This window comes from Cygnus olor, chromosome 14 (genome assembly GCF_009769625.2).
Source record: "Cygnus olor isolate bCygOlo1 chromosome 14, bCygOlo1.pri.v2, whole genome shotgun sequence".
Taxonomy (NCBI): Eukaryota; Metazoa; Chordata; class Aves; order Anseriformes; family Anatidae; genus Cygnus; species Cygnus olor.
Genome location: NC_049182.1, coordinates 17,794,918 through 17,816,620, shown reverse-complemented (window position 1 = coordinate 17,816,620; position 21,703 = coordinate 17,794,918). Strand labels below are relative to the sequence as shown.

Genomic DNA, 21,703 nt, shown 5'->3' with positions numbered 1-21,703 from the left:
CAGGGAAGTGGCAGATTGCTGCTTAATTTCATTGTGGAACTGACACAGAACTTGTCAAGGTCACTAGAAGCGCAGCCATGGAGTTCAGGAGAATTTGTCCAAGTCCTCACTGTGTAAGTCCAGGTGCTCTCGCGGGAGGCTGTTGGAACAATGTGTGTCTGACACCAAACACTGGATTTCTTGTGTGGAACTTCAACAACTGTGCCTGGTGCTGGTGAAGAGACCGAAGCCCGAATGTGCCAACAAGTTCTCCCCTCCTTTTAAAAATAAATACATTTATATGCTCACATAATGACTCCTCTGCAATGCAAAATGCACCTTACTCCTGCAAGTCAACAAACAGTAATTCAGTAGCAAAGCCAGATTTCACAAAGCTCTGCCATCCAGTGTATAGTCATTCACCTATTCGAATAAATGGAATAAATCCATTAGTTGTGATTTTCATTGTTATGCTAAATGTGTGTGCACCTCTAGTTTTCTGCCATGACTTTAAGGATGAACCATGACAGCTATAATTTTAGGTTATTTTTTAGAACTAGAGAAATTATGGGATTGATATCGTGTAAAGGAAAACAATTTTCACTGAACTGATCAAAAAGAATTAAGCTTTTATCCTGTCTTTATAAATCGTCAAATCCTAAAGCAATGGAAAATTATTTAAACTCCTGTTATTTCACTGAAGAGTTTAAGGTGGCTGGATGACCAGCATGAAGTACAGTGTAGCATTAATTGAACAAACGCAGAACCGGATTACTCCAAATCTGTTGAGAACTGCAGAATAAAGGACATTATCAAGGTTTCAGTGGCAAATTCCCCTTACTGACAAGCATTTGTTTCAACAATGAAAGAAAAGCACTGCATGAAAACCATAAGCTACAGAGTTCATTAAGAAAGATCCTTTTACAATGAGGCCTGGGAGAGCGTCTTATCACAGAACCCAAAGCATAGCCATCTGTGGTTATCAGTTTTTCAGACGTGTATCACTGAAGCTAAACTGATGAAGAGGTAGACTATATGTAAGTGGAAAAAAAAGTTATTTTTACACAAGGAAGGGAAAAATGGACTGAGATCAATGAAATAAAAGGATCTGAAAGAACGAATAGGAAAGAAAAAAAATAGTTATCTCTAAAGATGGGGAAAGTGAAGATTGACTAGAGAAAGGAGATCAATTTCTAGGGTGAGGATCAGTATATTTACTTGCATATCTCGTATGGGTTCTGTTCTTTTGTATACAGGATTAGGGATTACCATGACCATTAGGAGGACAAAAGTGCAACATGCCTTTCCCAATACTGAGAAAATATACCACATAACAGAACTGGAAGTAACCATTGGAGAATGATTTCTCTCTATCATGGATCATGGAAAGGACTTACATCAGGCTGTTCAAGTGCCATATGTGAAATAAACTATAGCATTGGGTTTGTCATCCTTCTGAAGGAAATACAGAGGCACAGCAGACTTGAATGTATGAAACCACAGGTTTCATACAGGCAAATGGACGATAACAGAAATTTAATAATAGATAATGGAACTTTGGTTCCTTATAGCAGATGGTAACTACACAGAGTTCAGGCAAGCTGTGGTGTACCTCACCTTTTGAACTAATGTATTTGCATGCTTATAAATCAAATGTCAACAATTTTTCATCAGATCATTCCTACCTGACCTACCTTACTAAGAGAACTTTTTATAGTAATGTAACAATGCTTCTGAGTACTTCTCTGAGTTTGATGGGGCTGTAATCAGGTGGTTCAGTAGAGGGAATGTAACACTTAAATTTATTTCCAATATGCTTAGCAGGGTTGCCTTTCTCCACTATCCTTTACTCTAGCATTTCTCTCTGGCCTAGTAAAGAGAGAGAGGTCAGAAATTCAACTGGATAGGCTTTGATTGCATGCTTACAGAATTAGAGCTTGATAATCCAACCAGAAGAGCCTAGAAATGTTCAGAAAGGATGATATAGGGACTGTCAGTTCCATGCAGTCTTGGTAGCTCTTTCTGGAGCTGTAGTGAAAGGTTTTGGTCTGGTATAATGTAGGACTTAATGCGTCTGATGAAGGCTCAATCTTCATTTGTCCAAAGAAGGGCAGTGAAGCTGGTGAAGGGTCTGGAAAACAAGTCTTATGAGGAGCGCCAGAGGGAGCTGGGGTTGTTTAGTTCGGAGGAAAGAAGGCTCAGTACTTTACAGTACTTTACAATTACGTTAAAGGAGGTTGTAGCGAGGTGGGAATCGGGCTCTTCTCCCAAGCACCAAGTGATAAGATGAGGGGACTTGGCCTCAAGTTGCACCAGGGAAGGTTTAAGTTGGATAATAGGAGAAATTTCTTTATTGAGAGGGTTGTGAGGCATTGGAAGATGCTTCCCAGCAAAGTGGTTGAGTCACCATCCCTGGACATCTTCAAGAAACATACAGATGTAGAACTTAGTAGCATGGTTGATGGACTTCTGTACTAAGATAAAGGTTGGACTAGGTGATCTTAGAGGTCTTTTCCAACCTGAATGATTCTATGATTCTGTAATTCTTACCAGCACAACTTCAGACACGGGACAGTAATGTGTCTGTACTTGCCAGGGAAGATCTCCTTTAAAGTGGTCCATGAAAGAATGTTTTATGGAGTACATAAAGGGAAAGAACAGAAGTCTGTGTATGCTGGAGAGAAGCTATAGGTAGCCTAAGTGCTAAAAAGTAGTGACCAGTCAGATTTAAATGTAAAGACTGGGGTAGTGCAAGCCTCATGTTGTTTGATGACAAGTGCTTTGAAGTGTTTGGAAAAAAGTAGAAACGTTGCTCTTTTTTCTCAAGAACATAGTGATGTTGTAGTCCTGCCATAGAGACAGAAATCACACCCAAGGAAATATGACAGTGGAATATGCTCATACATGTGCAATAAAGGAATATAAATACTGCATTGCAACCTTGCATTTACGTCTTTGTAGCAGCTATGAAAATAGGCAGATTTTTAAGGAATAGAAGATACGAGTATTGCTCTGCCTTTAGCAAAGATTTAAGCTGAATTGCAGATGAGGATTAAGCTGACTCACCTAAAAGAGCTTGAAACTGTTAGTTACTTACAAACCAGCCGTTAATTGATCTTTCTGACTTGAAGGTCCAGGCAAAAAGAAGATGGAAAGTTGTGGGAGAGCTGTGCATGGAGCAAAAGGCTTCAAATCCTGGACAGACCTCATGGGCAGCTGGCAGGTTTCTGTAGTTCCTGCAGCAGGAGAGGGCAATCTGGAGGACCTTAACAGCTGCAGAAGGGTATGCTAGAAAATGAAGCAGGGGTGGATGATTTCTGTGGCAGGATGAAGTTAGAACTGGAACTCAGAAAATAATGCAAAGTGTTTTATTTTGTGCATTTATTTAATGAAACATGAGAACAAAGGAAACTAAAAGCGGGCAGTAACAAGGAGTGTCTTCCTTCCTACTCAGATGTTTCTGCAGCTTGTGTGGAGCTGTTACAGGTGGAATGGGCACATCTGCCCCTTGTGGCTTTATTGTGGAGTGCCAGGAGCTGTTGCAGGTGTATGTAGTCGATATGCAGAGTGGCTGAACAACAGCCAAACTGTAAGCTCAGCACCCTGATAACTGAAGTGTCATTAGCACGGTCAAACATCACAATGCTATTGAATAAACTAACTTTATTTTACTGGAAAATTAACTGATTTGATGGGGTATGTGGAGGCTCATTCTTTTGATTTACACCTAGTTATTCCCACAATCATAAAAATCAATACTCTGAATCTTTCATTTGGAAAATATTTAGTATAATAATCTATGCATTAATGCATCTGCTTACTTTTTTATTTTCTAGTTTTGCTAGAGTTTTCATTCCATATATGCCAGTTCTTCACTTCCTTTTTTGAAATTAGCTTTCTCACAAAGCGTTTCTCTTACGACCTTTCTGAGACAATGGGCTCTTAAATTGCTGACCTGGTATGTCCATTGTAATAGCAGCTAATGAATATGTTCGATTCCCAACCCCCTTAAAAGTCTTTACTGAAAAGGAAAAACCCTAAAATGTTTACTATTTAGAAATGCATTTAATTTTAGAAAATGCATTTACTGTTACAGAATGCATTATTGAACAGTATCAGTGTAATTTAGAAACACCTTTTACTGGTGTTTATTAGAACTTCAGTAACATTTGCATGAGAGAGTTTCAGATCTTAACATTAATGTTGATGAGGGTTTTAATTAGAACTGAAGGTAACTTAAAAATTTCTCATTTCATGTTTACACATCAAGCACTTCTAGTTTCCAAATATACAGTGTATCTTTGCTGGGGAATATACAGATAGAAAAACTAGCATAATATCAAAAGCTTAGTGCTCTAGACTCAGATAAAGTGCATCGAAAGACAGGAGAAGAAATGTGAGTGACAGAAATAACTTTAGGTGGTGCTAGCAAAAGGAGTATTAAACCATGCTAACATTGGCAGGAACCACCTATCTAAGCATAATCTTTGTACATCAGCAATTATCTGCATTGTCTTTGAAGTAGTAGAGTCTAAGAGCACAATGCTCTGCCTGAGCTGAGCAGCTTCCTGGAGGTACGTCATCCAGGATGATGCAGTAGTATGGCTGTATAGCTTCTGATGCTCACTAGTAGCTCTTCAGATCTTGCTTAGGCATATTTGTACAGCAAGTACATTATGAAGGTTGGTGTCAGTGAAAAAAATCAAACAAATCGAAATCTTCCAAGCTAAATGTTGAAATACCCATACAATTTGTCAACAATCTACAAAACTTCTTCCTTTTATTCTGTAAGATTAGTGCTGTTGGAAAATGACTCCAAAGAAGAAAAACTGGATGATATGAGACTTGCATATATTCTCAGAGATTCTTCAAGTTGATATTGGAGATTTGTGAACAGATAATTGGATTTATCAAATGTTTGTATTGCATTTGCATTTGTATTAAAAAAATACAGATTTCTTAAGTGAAAAGTTTGAGTGCAGCCCTAAGACCACTGAAACATGGAGCAAACTTTAGCTTCAGTATCAGTGGTGTCTGAATGAGACATTAAAAATGGTACTTCTGCTTTTACTTGCTGTTTGGAGAGGGAAGATCCAAAGCTCACAGAAGGCATTCCAGGTCTTTCTGTTCCATTTAATGGACTTTGAATTAGACCCCTTGCAAAGCTCAATCAGTTGAGTCAGAAGCAGTGGACCGAAAAGTGAATGGGGCAAGGAGGAAATGATGCCATACACCAAGAGTGTTCACCACAGAAAATGGTCGCAGTCTGTGAGAGGATCTCCATGGAGAGCAAAAAAGAAAATTAGGTTTTGCATTTTCAGCGAAGGAAATTACTTTGAATGCATTTGATTAAACAGAATATTTCATTTTACCATTTTAATAATAAATCATACACACTGAATAAATGTAATATTTGTAGTACCATTAAAATGTAATTTCTTTTGTACCGTGAATGAATTACATGATAGGTATAGCACACTTTTTCTTTGTTCTTAGTAGAGTTTTAGCATGTAATTATTTTCCAATTATCTGAGTGTTTCATGAACATTTTAATCATTTTTGGAAATGGCATCAAGGTGTTTCATTTCAATAGGAGCAATGGTTTTAAATGCCATCAAGGGCCTGGGCTTAGTCCCATAATTCCTATAAGGCACTGTTTTTCACTGTTAAACAGCTCTGAAATCTGTGGGCCCTAAACACACCAAATGGCGATTTCCAGTTGTAAACTCAAGCTGATAAGAGTACAGCCCAGTGCTAGTTTTCTTAGCTTCAAAGTATCTATGCCAGCTCATGTCTGTTGAGGCCATGATAGTCCTGTGCCAAGTTGTCTCTCAATTTCAGGAATGGTCAATATTTTGCATATTTCAAAAAGACTTGCAGGCATAAATGACAATGTGCATTGGAAGGCAGGAACTTCAGACTACGGAAGTGTTATTGTGATCTAGCTGCTTTCTCTGCAGACCAATAGCTGCAGCTGAAAGCTGTGTTATGTGAGTTAGCATCTTTCTTGTTTCGGGGTGAATCGCTTGTTGTGTAGCAGACCGATGCATTCTTTTGACTATAGTGCCACGGTGGCAATCAGGGCATCGTTTTGTGTTTGCATTCCCAGGGGCTTCCAATGTCCTTTCTCAACTCTGCATTCACTTGCCCAGAGCCAAGGAAGCTGTTTCTGCCAGTGAGGTGGTACTTGATACGAGGCTTGCTGTTAGGCCTTCAGTGGATTATAAATTACCCAGTATGGGAGTAAAAATACTTCCCATTGTGTGAAGTCTGATGATTTGAAATGAGCCCATGCTATTTCTTCCTAGCTCAGAATTTAGTAGGAGTACAGCTGTTGATGGAGTAAAGGTGATTAATTAATACATTATGAGCTTTCTAGCTTGGGAACATAGACAGAAAATAATTTATTTACTTTAATCCTCCAATGGGATGTGAGGAGAAGGAACTGCCTCCCAGATACCAGCCATCCTTTATATAACTCTCCATTGTAATTTAATATCTAATATTATGTTTGAAAAAATGATGGCCTTTTTGTATCTTGGTGCTGGTAGTGTGAACTACAAGTGTAGTGTAGATGTTTGAGAACACACAAAAAAGTAACTGCTGTGTATTATTGTGTTTTTCAGTATGATTATCACAGAATCACAGAATCATCTAGGTTGGAAGAGACCTCCAAGATCACCGAGTCCAACCTCTGACCTAACACTAACAAGCCCTCCACTAAACCATATCACTAAGCTCTACATCTAAACGTCTTTTAAAGACCTCCAGGGATGGTGACTCAACCCCTTCCCTGGGCAGCCCATTCCAATGCCTAACAACCCTTTCAGTAAAGAAGTTCTTCCTAATATCCAACCTAAACCTCCCCTGGCGCAACTTTAGCCTGTTCCCCCTTGTCCTGTCACCAGGCACGTGGGAGAATAGACCAACCCCCACCTCGCTACAGCCTCCTTTAAGGTACCTGTAGAATGCGATAAGGTCGCCCCTGAGCCTCCTCTTCTCCAGGCTGAACAATCCCAGCTCCCTCAGCCGCTCCTCCTAAGACTTGTTCTCCAGACCCCCTCACCAGCTTCGTTGCCCTTCTCTCGCTCAAGCACCTGTATGTCCTTCTTGTAGTGAGGGGCCCAAAACTGAACACAGTACTCGAGATGCGGCCTCACCAGAGCTGAGTACAGGGGGACAATCACTTCCCTAGCCCTGCTGGCCACACTGTTTCTTATGCAAGCCAGGATGCTGTTGGCCTTCTTGGCCACCTGAGCACACTGCTGGCTCATACTCAGCCGACTATCAACCAGTACTCCCAGGTCCTTCTCTGCCAGGCAGCTTTCTAACCACTCATCTCCCAGCCTGTAGTGCTGCTTGGGGTTGTTGTGTCCCAGGTGCAGGACCCGGCACTTGGCCTTGTTGAACTTCATACAGTTGGCCTCAGCACATCGGTCCAGCCTATCCAGATCCTCCTGCAGAGCCTTCCTACTCTCGAGCAGATCGACACATGCACCTAACTTGGTGTTGTCTGCAAACTTACATGACCATGAAATAGGCAGATTATATTGTTTTATTGGAGTGAAATAGGCCCTTGCAATTTCATAACTTTGTGTAAGTGAAACAGAATTCAGTAGGGCTTTCATTTTTGAGGTTACGAAAATGGCATATGAATAAAATAACTAAAGTCATAGATAAACAATAAAGTGTAAGGATGGTAAATCACAAAGCAAGGACAGCTGTGGACAAAAGAACACTTGAAATAGGAATTGTATTTGTAAAAATATAGCAACTTAGAAAGGAGGCAAGCTTTTCATCTATATAAACTTTAAAATACAAATGGCATGATTTTCAACATTTTCTGCATCTATTCTTTTGTTTGCATCTACAGTTATATAATCTTTGTTTCTGTTACATTGTCATGGTCATTTATGTTCTCATTGTAATAAAAGACAAATTATAAATCTAGTACAAATCAGCATTATCTAGTAAGTTTTTTAAAAGCAGATGAGTCCTATTTTACGAAATACTTGGTGGTTATCAAAGTTCAACTGTTAAAATAAGGAAAATACAACAGTTTTTCAGTTTATTTATTTATTGTTTACTTAAAAGTACTTCAGAGAACATTCTTCCAGTGTTCAAGGGCAGATTTTTTCCAGTCACTGCTAGAATACGTAGGAGTCCTTTGCTCTGTCAGTGAGAAATGGAAACATTTTACGGAATTGACACTGTCACTACAACAACATTGCTTAAGTAATTAGTCTCCCTTATTCAGATAAGGGTTCATTGACTTGGTGGATATCAAACTGACAAGTCATCCTGTTCAATTTCAGTTTGTTAGTTCATATTAGAAATTACTTTCATCATTCTCTCACTGCATTCTGGTATATATGCTTGGTGTTTCTGATATCAGTTACACAACTGGAAATCATTTTTGAGTTTTTCTTTATTTCTTCTAGTACAATTCACATATTAAGGTTTTCATCAGTTTTTACTATGTCTTTATAAATAATAGTATTGCTAGTTTGTACTTCATCTGTCAGCAGATCTCATTGCATTGTACAGGCAATTAAAAAAGATTCTCTTGCAAAGCTGTTACTTTTTGTTTTCCAGAAGATGATGTTGAGTGCAGATATTCCAAAACCTGGACAGAAGCTGTGCCCAGTGGGTTTTTGCAGAGTGCCTGGCCTTATGAGCATTTGGACCTAAAGAAGGCTTCTTATCAGAGTCTGGTAGCTTAAGCAGAGAACAAAGGTATGATGGGCTAGGGATGGAGAAAGGTTGTATGAGTCATACTTGCACATCTAGAGACCCTGAAGCACCTTTACATTTACCCGAGTCTGGAGTTTGTGTATAAACAGATCAATTAGCTGCTCTTAGGTTCATTCTTTATGTATGAATTATGATTACAGACATATTCTTACCTTAGTCTTTTGTGTATAATGGAAAATGCACATACGCTGCACTCCCATAGAAGCAAATTGCCACTTAGATTTTTGACTTGAGGTTTTGAAAAGCCAGTGCAAAATTCAATCAAAATACGTACTGCGTTTTCAAAGCAGATAGAAACCCATCCTCTCCTTTTACAGCTCAGCACACACCTACGGACACAGGATGTCCATACCTCCTGGGGAAATGAAATGTATTTCCTTACATTAAAACTACCCATGGAAAACAGTCAATTTCCCTCCATTTTTGAAGAGTGGGGGTAAGTCCTCTCTTTGCAAAGGAGGGCAATTGATTTCTCATTAAGAACTTATAAATCTCACTTGAGCTGCTACTTGCATGAAGCTCATGAGCATCAGGATGTTTGCTGTTGGTCCAGATAGTATCAGATTCTAGGAGATATGCAATATATGAAAGGGAGGAGGGAAGGAAAGGATACAAAGAACATCACTGTGCTGAAAACTGGATCAAACCAGCACTGGCTTCTGTAAGGTCTGAAATAGGATGATACTAAAGAGGGTTCAAAATCAAATGACTTTCTATTCAATTTTATTTTAAAAAATCGGGTTAATAACTAAAAATAAAAAATAGAAATGTAATTTTCCCTTGCTGTTCTAGCTATTGTATCTTCACAAATGTAGGTGATGAGCTGTGATCTTCAGGTGCATGAGGACAAATTTCCCAAAAGGCTGCTATTCTTTTGTAGATTCAGTTTACTACTGTTGCATTTGTCTCTGTGAGCCTCTGCTAGTAGCTCAGTTCTGGGAACAAATCTGGATACTTGGACTAACAATTTCTTATGGATGTTCATGGTATTCAACTGCCAATCAGATGCATGCAGATGCAAATTGGATGGTTAGATACACAAGTACTTTGATTTGTCTGTAAACCCATCTTGAGCCTGTAAAGTTTGAGCATGGATTTTTGTAGGTGGAAATTGTGCTTTCTTAGAAGGACACTGAACCTCTGAAACAACTCCTTGTAATGCTTGGTTGGGTCAGTTCATTTATGCTTACTTTTGAGATGATGAAAATCTTACAAGTCTGAAGCTCAGCCTGAAAACATTGCTGAGGCTAAAAATACTTGCAGTAAAATGTAACAGATAAAGCTTTGAAGAACCAGATTTTATTTGACAATCTAGAAATTTTTTTCAATGACCACACAAAAGCGTTAAATGGGAATGGCCTGAGGACAGGCACTAAATCAATAAGCAGCAGCAGGTTTGTGAAATCAATTTTTCGTTTTTCACATACACAAAAATTGATGTAGCCAATGCTGTGTAACTCCCATTAATTGCCCAGGGTGACAGAAAATTTATCAATTGCTTATTGACTTCTTTGAAGTCATGGGGGGGAAATGGAAATAACTGCAAAGTTAACTGTGTAATACAAAAGGTATCCTTCCTGAGTGGATGTGTAAATATAGACAAAGTAGATTCTTCAGAGCTTCACAGTTACTGCAGGTAATATGTTTGCTATCAACATTTCTGCAATCAGAAGTAGAAACAATGTTATTACAGTGTCAAAATTGCAAAGGTAATACACATAGCGTAACATGCAGTTACCATCATGAACATTAGGACTTGAACTGTGTACAAAAGAATCTATAATTATGCCTTTATTTATCTGCATGGGATGAGTTCCTTTCTTCATATTAAAAGAGTCAGGATGTTCAGAAGTGGCTGTCTCCTGGGCTATCTGCCCCAAACACAGATTTGGGATCTGCAATGGGGTGTTTGAAAAAGGATATACAAAATCAGTTTTGTTCATGAAAACCTTTGTCTTCTGCATCCCTGTTTTTCCTTGATAATTCCCCTTCTTTCCCACTCAGGGTAGTGGGTACCAATAACAAGATTTCTATCTTATCCTTTATTTCCCTTTCACTGGGCTGAAGATAATCTCTCTCATTAGCTCCTGTTTTAGTTCAGTTCTTACAATTATTTTTATACTTCACATAATTTTCCTCTGGTTTCTCCTTGGTTCCTTTGCATTTCCTTAGAGGAATAGCTTTATTCTGTAGCCTTTATGTCTTACCATTCCTTCCAAAAGCCTAAAATACCCACCGCATGAGATGTTCACAGCAGTCAGAGCAAGGGTAAGAATAGAAGGTGCCAAAGTGCCACTGGTGCTAGTTTAGAACCAGTACTTTATACCAGTTACCCATAGACGTGCTTGGCTACAGAGAGGCCAGAAATGTTTCTGTGCCTTATGCCCACAAGGAGGATAAAGAAACTTCGGTCCCTTCCCGAGCTGTAGGTGGAGAGAATGGCTCATATTCTGAATGCATTAGGCTGACATTCAGGACAGCTATAGTAAAATCCCAGTTCCATTACAGACTTCCTATTTTGTCAAACATCAGGCATCTAGACCCTGATTTGTATAAGTGGGTGTTTAACTTCGGTGATTAATTTATATTTAAAAATGTTCAAGTGTTTAAATATTTTCCTGGTGAGTGTTAAGATCATAGCTAAATTTGAAGCATGTATGAACTTTGCTGAATCAAACTTTGCTTAACTGTCTGCTTCCTTTTCCAGTTTATACTCTGGAAAAAGTGAGATAATGTTCACTTCCTCCTGGTGTTTGTCTTTGCCATATATTATTCTTTTGCTCTCAGTTGTTCCATAAGAGTTCCTGTTCAATTCAGGATGACTTGTGGCAAAAGTTATGGCCCAAATAAAAGCATCTCTGTGCCAGACTTTGAACATTTTTTATACAGGTCACAGGCCTCTTATAAATAGCATATTTCATATCTAGTAGCTATAAAGTTGGCAACTCTTTCTTACCTCTCCTGAGTATGCGGCGTGAGAGAGCTCATTAAACTTCTAAGTCAGAGAAGAGAAATATGTAAATAAAAATAAATATATAAATTAAAAATACAACATCTGTGGTATAAACAGGGCACTCTGAAATGTTATTTAAGATTTCCATAAAGTGACACGTGATAAAAAGAGCAGTTGCAAAAAGCAAAAGAAGAAAAAGACTTTTAAGGCTAATAAACTTTGCACTGAAAAGTGACACCTGACACTTCAAAGTGAAAGAACTGAGTTATTTATGTTTTCTGTGTCTTCAACAGAAAGCAAATTAATAGTCTTTTTTTTACAATAATAAATTACTTGGGTATCTAGCATACATATGTAACCTCGAGTGGAGCCAGGAGCAGGAGGAAGGTTTGCAATAAGCTAGGTTTTATATTTTCTTCTTTTTTCCTGAATACCCTTTAAAAAATGATTCTGAGTCCTTCAGCTTCAAACTAATCCTCTTCCTTTTATCTTTAACTCCCTTCTAACTCCTCTTTGAGGAAGTAAATCCATCTAATACCCTTAGTATGAATGCAAACAAGCATCCTGGAAAATAAGTCCATCACACTCTTGCTTTCTCTCAGTTCTTCCCTGTTGTCTAGCATAGAGGCTAATTTCAACAACTGATTGAAAATAATCCTCAGTAACAAGATTTTAATAGTAACAAATTGTGACTTCTGCATAAGAGTAATATCATGAATGCACAACACAGAGATAATTTATTCAGGGAAGTTAAAAAGATATTTGTAGGTGGTGTTTACCAGAAGTGAAGGAATTGGTTTAGAGTAAGTTGAAGGCATTGATTAAGTTAGCGGTCACAGCACAATGTCAAATATAAGTTTCCCAAAACGAATAGGTTGTAAAGATTGGAAACCATTGTGTATTTAAAAGCAGGAAGATACTGATTCAAAATCAAAATCGGTAATCTGATGCAGCACCAGCAGACGTATGTATGGGTATCCTGCCCATAAAACCTGCAAGTAGGATCTCTGTTTAAAAGACTGGGTGCTGAAAAGGACAAAGGAAATGATGGGGCAGGAGGAAGAGAAGCAGGTTTTGCAAGCTGCGTCTGGATGAGCTGTTAGGCTTAAGGGTGAGGAAACAAGAAAGTTGCAGCTGAAAGCTCTATTAACCTACTGAATACTTTGTCTCTTCAAAAGGTACAAATTAAAAAAAAAAAAAAAGGTTATCTTTGGAGACCCACAGCTGTGTAAATAGAAAACCCTTACCCTCTGGTGAGCGCCGCCTCGAATGTGCTCCTCAGAGGGTAATCAGGAGGTTGATAATGGAATCAGTCGGTTATGACATTTTTTCGCAACTGCTCGCTCTGGGCTCGGTATCGATTTGACTCCACAAACAAGGCAGGCTACAAGAGTGCATCACGCTCCTATGTGAGTTAGTTTGTCTGTGTGTGTACCTGTGAGCGAGCTGTGGTGAGTTGTGCCTGCCCCGCAGGCCCGCTGCCTTGGCAGGGCTGCCAGGGGGAAGGTACGGGCCTGGCTGGGCAGAGATCTCCTTCCCTCCTCCCAGCAGCCTCACCCTCTCCCCCGTACTTCTGGGGCTGTTCTTCTAGTTAAACAAAGACGAAAGAGTCAGTTGGGAAGCTCAGCCAGCTTGTGTCCTTGCACTGCCTTGTGACGGGCCAGCACACCTGAGGGGCTGAGGTGTGAGGGAGAATGAACAGCAGTATGAGCTGCATTACTGCTTGTAACTGCTGTGAACGTACCTCTGTGGAAGTGTTAGGTGAGGAGAGTGATGCAAAGTTGTACGTGAAATGTTCCCTGAAAAAACAGAGGGGTGCAGTTTCCCCTGTTCAGTTTGTTGAGGAAGGGGTGTGTGCCCACACTGGAGCCGAGCATCTCCAGCAAATAGCTGGAGTGGGTCACTGGGGGTCTGATGGGAGGCCAGCTAGAGCTAATCACTTTGTGCCTTTGCACTGAGACGAGACAAAACTTTTGTGGATGTATCTGTATATAGACCTGTATAACGAAGCCTTAAGACAAGTCTTGAGCCCCTGGAACTACCAAAGTAAAAGGAATTAACATCACAGGAGACATGCTGTCCCCACAGCAGCTCGGCCCTCAAGAGTTGTATCCTTGAGCCCCACTGCCATGTAGTTACTTGTGCCCTAACTGTACCCTGCTGTGGCCATATATGTGGCTTCTGCAAGTCTGTGGGATGCCAAACGCCATGTTTCACTTTGGTACATAAATGCATGTTTGGCAGAAGTGATGTGCAAAGCTGTGACTGCAAAGCTGTGTATTTAGAGTCTGTGAAAAATATGGGACTTGATGCTGTTCTGGAACTGAGGCATTATATTTTAATAATGGAACTGATGTAACTAATGGAAGATTTGCAGAGAAATGAGGTACAATAACCATTACTTCTTGTCTTGAAGTAAATATGGAGCATATTTCAAAAGATACAAGATAGCTGGAAGAGACATTATGGACTCACTTCAGGAATACATTGGAAAAATGTATGGTTGTCACTGTGCTGGAGGTCAAACTGGTAGATGCAAGATTTACTGACTTTGTCTACTTTGTGCACTACTAGGACAGTAAAAAGGGGTTGTGGGTAAATAGGTTTCAGAGCTCCATTCCAAAACTTGTCTGCAAGTTTTTGGGGGTGGGAGGAGACAGTCCATCTGTAGTCCAGCTCCTTGTTTATCAGATTTTATGTTCTGAAGTCCCACATTGAAAATAATGTATTCTGTGGTGAATGTAAAAGAAAAGTCAGTCATGCATTCTTTCATTGTTTTTATCCAGAGACAATGTTTTTGACCTAAAGATGAACCAAATTTTAATCTTTTGTGGCCTTTTTTCACCTTGAATCTTTTCCTGTATTCTTTAAAATATTCATTCTTGCATTGAAAAGCCAAATTTTTCAAGGTGATCCTAGGTGAATAGGATTAAACAACTCAGGTCAAACTACTTACTTAATCACTGTATATTCTTCGTGCAGTTGGCAAGAAATTATATTTCATACAGCATTCTTTATAGTCAGAAGTTTTAGTATTCTAAGAGAAGAAAAATGAAAGGCAAATATCATGACCTTTTGTATCACAACGACCTGAAACTGGAGATGGGTTGCAATTTAAATACAGAATTTAATCCCACCTTTACAGTATCTGTAGGCACTTGTAAAATATGTCTGGGACATTCAAAATGGAAAGGATATAATGTAATTTCCTTCCAGGGAGAAGAGCTCTGAAAATTGCCGTTGTCCCTTCATACGTTAAGGCAGTTACTGATGAAAATTCATGAAAGTGATTAAGAGAAAGTCATAATTTCTCCCAGAAGCAAAGCTGTTTTCCCTTTTAATTGTTTTATTTGCTTCTAGTGCACGAGAGATGACTCATGTTTCTGTTTTACTCCAGAAAAAATGCCAATTTCATACTGTTTTCCTATGCAAAATCATTTCATTTTATTAAATTATGATCTGTTAATGACATAGCTATGCAGCTTCTACTCAGTATTCTTTATAAGAGAGTAATTTCTGACAGTCAAAGATCCGAATTTAATCTAAGCACATACTTGAGTGTCACTAGGTAAAAAAATTAGACCTTAGCAGAGGCATGCTTTTCTCAGTCTGAGCATGTGCTCAGCCCCATGGAAATCAAGGAAGGGGAATTATACTTGTAGCACAGAAACTAAACTTTAGGAACACATAGACTTCAAAGGAAGATCTTTTTTCTGCGAAAAACATGCGAATGAAGACTTTCCTTGAATGTACTGTCTGGGTCTAATAGGTCAGTGAATGCAGTGGAATTTACTTACCTGTTCCCCACAAAGGAAGCGTGTGCAGCACAGGAACCCCAGTGGATACCTAAGCTTTCTGTGATTTAGCCTCAGATAATCGCATCTCAAGCATCCCTGTAGCTCCAGCAGCAAAAAGGGAAGATTCTTCACCATGGTAGTTTTACAAATAAAAGATCTTAAAATCTAACCGTTGAATTGAACCACCTCATACTTGGCAGTGCCTTGAGTACCCTTCAAGAGGCATAGGTTTTTAGAAATTGCAGAGCACCTACATTTTAGCAGTCAGGCTTCAGTGGAGTTTTTTTAGTATAGGAGTTCAAGTTCATTATTCATATCAAAATACTGAATGAAGGTAACGCTGTTTTGTCACCTATAGTGGACTGAAAAGGGAATGATATAGCTGACCAGCAGAGTAATATGGCTACGATGACATAGGCTCACAGTAGGTGATCTCAAGTGATGTAGGTCATCCAGATATCTTTAGAAGTGTTTCTTTAGGTCCTCATTCAAAGATGCAACCAAAATGTAACCAGAGGTCATCAAAACGTAGTGTTGCAGTTACACTTTCCTTTCCATCTGATGCCAGACAGAATCTTAGTCAGTGTTTTGTACCAGCTGTGCTTACACAATTCTGTCCACAAGGAAATGAGAAAATGTTTCATGATTTGTCTCGCTGGACTGAAACAAAGACAAACATCTGGACTGCTGCAGCAACAAAGTGGACAAAGGGAAAACTGCTGGTGGTATTTCTAAGACGGCAAGAAGTAAACTTCATGACAACAAACATACAACATGTATGCCATGCTAGCAGGAAAACACTACCTAATTTAGACTTTTGTGTTTGAAGTCATGACTGACAGCTACAGATATGAGCTAGTGAAGGATTATGTTTGCCTTATAGAAGAAATTTTATGGAAGGTAACAAGTATTATAAGAAATTCTTTCACATTTGTTTCTCTAATACTCCTACACCTTCAATAATCATATCAAATGACAAATATCACTTTATGATAGAAGCCATAAACTAAGTATATTTATGCGTAAGCTGTCACTTAGTATTTTTAAAGTATGAGATGCTGCCATACCTGGTGCCACAGAGGTAAATGCTCGGTCAGTTAGCACAGGTATTTCTTGTAAGATTTGTATACCTCATCAGTGCCTAACCAGGTATCAGTATTACTGGTTTTAGAAGTAGCAGACAGAAAGTGTTGTTTGAAAATGGGGTCTAGAACAATGTTCGACGATATTTTTGTGTGCTTACTAGTGTGCAAATCCCAGGATTCACAATGAAGGCACAAGTGCAGGATGTGAGAAAAGGAGCTAGTCATCTTTGACTTCTGGAATTTTCTGGTAAAATCAGTCTCCTCTAAGGCAGTCTCTAGCATTCTCTCACAATTATTTCCCAAGTTTCTCTTTCCTTTCAGTATTGGGTATTATTCATAAAATTCCGGCTGCCAGACTGACACAGTTTTGCAGCAGTCAGCTTTCATTTGTTAAAGTGCATTTTTTTGCTTCTCATTATTCCAGAGAGAAGTTGAAAACATGAACCTTAATGCCAAAATAACAAAGGAGGCAAAATAAAAGAATGAATACCAAAGCCATTATTTGGAAACAAGATCTTAAGACTTTTAAACGATTACTCCTAATTTGGAGGGAGGGGTTGAATATTTTTATGGCTTGGGTTTAATGTGTTTCTTTGAAAGGAAGAGCCATGACTTTCCTCAGTGTTACTACAAACGTTTTTAGGGCAAGTCAGACCCATAATTCTTTTACAATGCTATGAATATAAAGAAAATAAATTGGCAATTATATTTTATATTTATATTGGCAAATTATGTTTTAAGGAAAGCAAAAGCAGAATCAGCTCCTAAAGAAGCTGTAATATTATAGCACACTAAAGAATGGAGCAAGACCTTTAGTTGGTTTATTAAGAAAAATATAAAACTGAGTAAGAAGAAAACATGAATAATCGAAGAAAACCTTTGCCTCTTTCTCAATTTACTTTTCTTGCATTATGGAAGGAACACTTTTCTTACTAAAAAAATGTGTTGTTTTTAACCAGTTGGATTTTTTTTTCTGTAGATCAGACTAGCCTTTTTCTTTGTGTAAATAGAACAACTCATAGGAAAATAGGTACAAGTCCATAAGACTTTTGCAAAAAATTCCTATACAATGTTACTCAAATTTTGTGTTTTTTTTGGTCTCTTCCTCTGTTATTTTTTTTTTTTTTTCTTTTCACCAAGCTCATTTCACAAAATGAGACTTGATGCTTGGAATGTGTTTTGAGATTATGGAACTAAAAACAATTGTTCTAGAAGTATTAGTTCCTCAAACAAAGAGGAGCTTACCTCTTATGAAAAGAAACTCCAGCATAAATAATACAGTGAAAAGGAAAGATTGAATCAATTGTTCCTGTGCTTCCTTCCTTAAAATTGAATTATTCATTATTTCCTTTAGAAATACACAGAAGAGAGCCTTTTTTTTTAACTTAAAGCCCCCACTGAAGTTGCACATAAAACAAAAATAAATCCATGCCTGGGAAGCATCCACAGATTCAGATTAATTAGCATACTTTAAGAGTTACCTGTGACTTCTCTGGTCTTATATTTGAAAGCAAATTCTGATGCCATTTCCCAGCTGAATTGCAACCTTATCATTTTAATTCCTTACGTGTTGTTGTGCGATGTCTTTTTGGCATACTATTTTTTGGGGAGTATTTTTATGGGGATGCTACAGTTTGGTCATATTTTGGGTCCACTCATGTCTATATCAACTGGTATTAACTTTAATTGTTAGAGTAGCAAAATGCAAAATAAGTGAATTTGAAATATTAAACTCCCAGTGGCTTGTGCTTTCTGGGATGCTGGACAAAGGAGGAGCAGTCATAAAGAAAGGCTACTTCTAGGAGGGAGGGGGGCAAATGGTGTCTGTCCATGAATATAGCCTGTATTTTTGACAGCTTAGTATACCAGAAGTAATATGTGAAGGATGCAGCTCAGGATACATTAAACCTCTTTCTATATAGAGTATTATATAGAGTATTTGTGTATGAAGGAATCAGACTGTCCGGGCCAGTGTTAAAACAGACAACTATTACAAACAGGTGAGACTTAACCCAGAGATCATCCAGAAATGCTGCTAACCCTGAAATTCTTGCAGTACACTTTCTTTTTTTCTTTTTTCTTTTTTTTCATTTTATGTGACTTTGTCTTTGTTTGTGATATCTGCAAATTCTGTCACTTGGAAAAATCTCCTTCAAGCCTGCACTCTTCTCTCTGTATCTCTGTTCCCTGCAGAATGTTGTTTTCCATCAGCATCTGGGGCATAGACGGTGAGGCGGTATTTAGGGTGTATGAGGTTGAGATCTGTGGGGCCTTTGTGTAGTTGCACAGCATTTAGGGTCTTTTCCTAGAAAACACGAGGAAGGATGGGCTGTAGTGTTATATATTTCTGATAAAACATTTTCCATGTGTTGTACCCATACCGGGGAGGGTCTTCCAAGGCTTTGTGTGGATGTGAGCAGGGTATGTCAACAACCTGTCTCGATAGCATCATTTTCCTTGGCCTTCCCCTCCTCAGAGCCTGGGTGCTGTTAGGCTCTAAAACCTTTAGAGCAGTGAAACCTGGAGTCTTTTCAGACTGAATCTTATCCGTGCTGGTAGAAAAGAGGTGACATTTCACATTAGAGGCAGACAGAAGAAATATTTATTTGGCATGTTAATTTCAAATAAATGATGGATGCTGTAATCTGCTCACTGGATTGGAATGTTAGAATAAAGCCCCAGGGAACACAGAATTATCTGGCCAGTGAGGCAATAAAAAGGGCATAAATAATTGATTTATCATATGTTTCTGCAACTTTTCCCAAGGTTTTCACCTCCACTTATCAGGATAGGGGTTTACTATCATATATGATATTTCACAAAGGTACAATTGATGCATACAAAATGTACCCAAAAGCTCATATAGAAAACGCCAAAAATTTATTACAGAAAGCAAGCAAGCATATTATTAAAATGCTGGTGATAAATACAGCATAACATATGAAAGTTTCTTTTGGTGAATGTGGGGGGGAGGAGAATAGGGCAGGGAAGTGTTGCTAGGTCACAGATCTTGAACTGGGAAATGAAAGGCTTTCCTTGATGTGCAGTGGTCTAAGCGCAGTGGCCTGTGACTATTTTCTTTCCATCTGAAGAAAACTTAATTTCATGTCATCATCAATATTCAATCTTCACAGTGGTTAGTGAAAGAAACTTGATTTGCATCTTTAGATAATCATCCCTCTTTTTTTTTTTCACCAAGGAAACAGCTGCTGCCTTGTCCATTGTGCAGAGGAAAACATATTTCATCTCTATTTGTGTTCAGAAAATGTCTTGTACAATATTTTGGTGTCTTAATTTATGACCTATAGTAATAATAGCCATAATCATTTTTATGAACTAATTAGATTAATTACTGTTATTACAGATTATTATTATTATTCACCATAATCACCATGGGGAAAAATTTAAGAATTAAGAATCAGGAATTATATTATTGCCACCCCAATTCATGGTCTGCCAATGTTACCACTGTAAACCTGAATTGCAAGGTGTTAATAATGGAACAATTTCAGATCATAATTTAGGTGCAGCAGAGTTTCTGATTTTCACTGTGGTCATATTTTTAAAAAAAATCTTCACCCCTTTTGAACAATTTCATAGCTGGCTGAATATTGAGGAAAAGAAAGTTCTACCCTTTTGCTTTGTATTATTAAGACTAAATTTGGATTCTTGTTTTCTCAAGATCTTTAGGGCCATCATTTCCTTTGAATGGAAGAGGAGTTGTATTACTGCATTTTGTGGGCAGTAGTACTCACAGCTCCTTGTGCCCTGTACCTTATATATACCTAGGTTTGGTTTATTATTGTCATAATCTTAGAATGGATTCTGCTGTACAAAAATTCTTTATTTTGTCACTTGTACTTTGCTCATATTAAAGAAATCCAAGCAAAGTTATTAAAACCAAAGGTGAGACAAAATGTAAGAATCAGGATAGTTAAAGTCCCAAATTGTCCAACACTGGAAGTTAAAGAAACATTTAGAATCATAGAATCATTAACATTGGAAAAGACCTCTAAGACCATCTGGTCCAACCATCCCCCTACCACCAATATCACCCACTAAACCATGTCCTTAATCAGCTCTTTCTAGTCAGTTGAAGACTTTAATCTTCTATATTCTGTATTTTTTATATTTTGAACTAACTGAATGGTTTCTTTAACCAAAAAATACAAGTCTCTGGTACCTTTTAATGAAGGATATATTGAAATAAATAATCGGAGCTGAATGATTGAGAAGCTACGAAGTGGAGGTAGAACCCGTTCTCCACTAAGACAAAATAGTGCTCTTGTAAGGGGACTCTAATTTCAAAAGAACTGCTTCACTATGAGCATTTAAAGAAAAACAATCATCTGATCATAGTCACAGCAACATACTGTTTGGGTGCACATGATCAGATGAAGGGCTCCACGGTGCTCAGTGCTCCCTTCTAGTTATTGTAGCTGCCTTAGTATTAATTCTTAAGTACTGTAAAGAATCCCTAAATATTGGAATTAATTCCCTAATCATTTCTTTCAAATACTAGCATGTTAAAACCAGAAAGAAAAGCATTTTCTAACATGATAATTATATCACAGGTAAGTCTAAAGTGTTTGATGCTTTCTTGAACAGGATGTTTACTCAGCGTGCATTCCTTTCATTTCTACAGTTGAACATTAGCAACATATTTTTTAAAATTCTTTTTTTTTGTTTTAGAACTAAATAGAGTTTCATGTATGGATGGCCAGATGAGCCAGAGTGGTGTATACCCGGATGCCCCACACAGCAAGCCCAGTGCTTTTAAGAGGCTTCATACTTAGGGCTTTTTGAACACACAGATTTACTCTTCAAGTGCTTGGCACCTGATCTCTTTCGTTCAGTAGAAACGTCCAGGCGTATGGCAGCTCAAGTTGGCTCGCCAGATGTCCTCAAATCCCAGACAAATGCTAAGCATTCTTGAGTTGTGCTGCCCATGTTGGCATTCTGAGCAGGAAGAGGAAACACATCGAGGAAAAGAGTCACAAATCTCTTAAAAAATCTAACACACACTGAATGATCTAAAATGCTCATCTTATGCCTTTCTTGTTGGGTTTTATGAGATTCTGCTGAAGGGACTAAGTGGAAGATTTTTGCTTAAAATCCAAGCAACACTAAGTAGG

General features: G+C 38.3%; 1 long non-coding RNA gene across 1 annotated transcript in view; it reads left to right on the top strand.

Annotated features, from left to right (window-relative positions):
* The first annotated feature begins 3,050 nt into the window (after nt 1-3,050).
* The window catches only part of LOC121078201, a 334,820-nt gene continuing 316,167 nt past the window's right edge, over nt 3,051-21,703 (top strand). The window contains exons 1-2 of the long non-coding RNA XR_005824491.1: nt 3,051-3,262; nt 8,575-8,715. This is a non-coding gene — a long non-coding RNA (uncharacterized LOC121078201). The remainder of the gene's footprint in view (nt 3,263-8,574; nt 8,716-21,703) is intronic.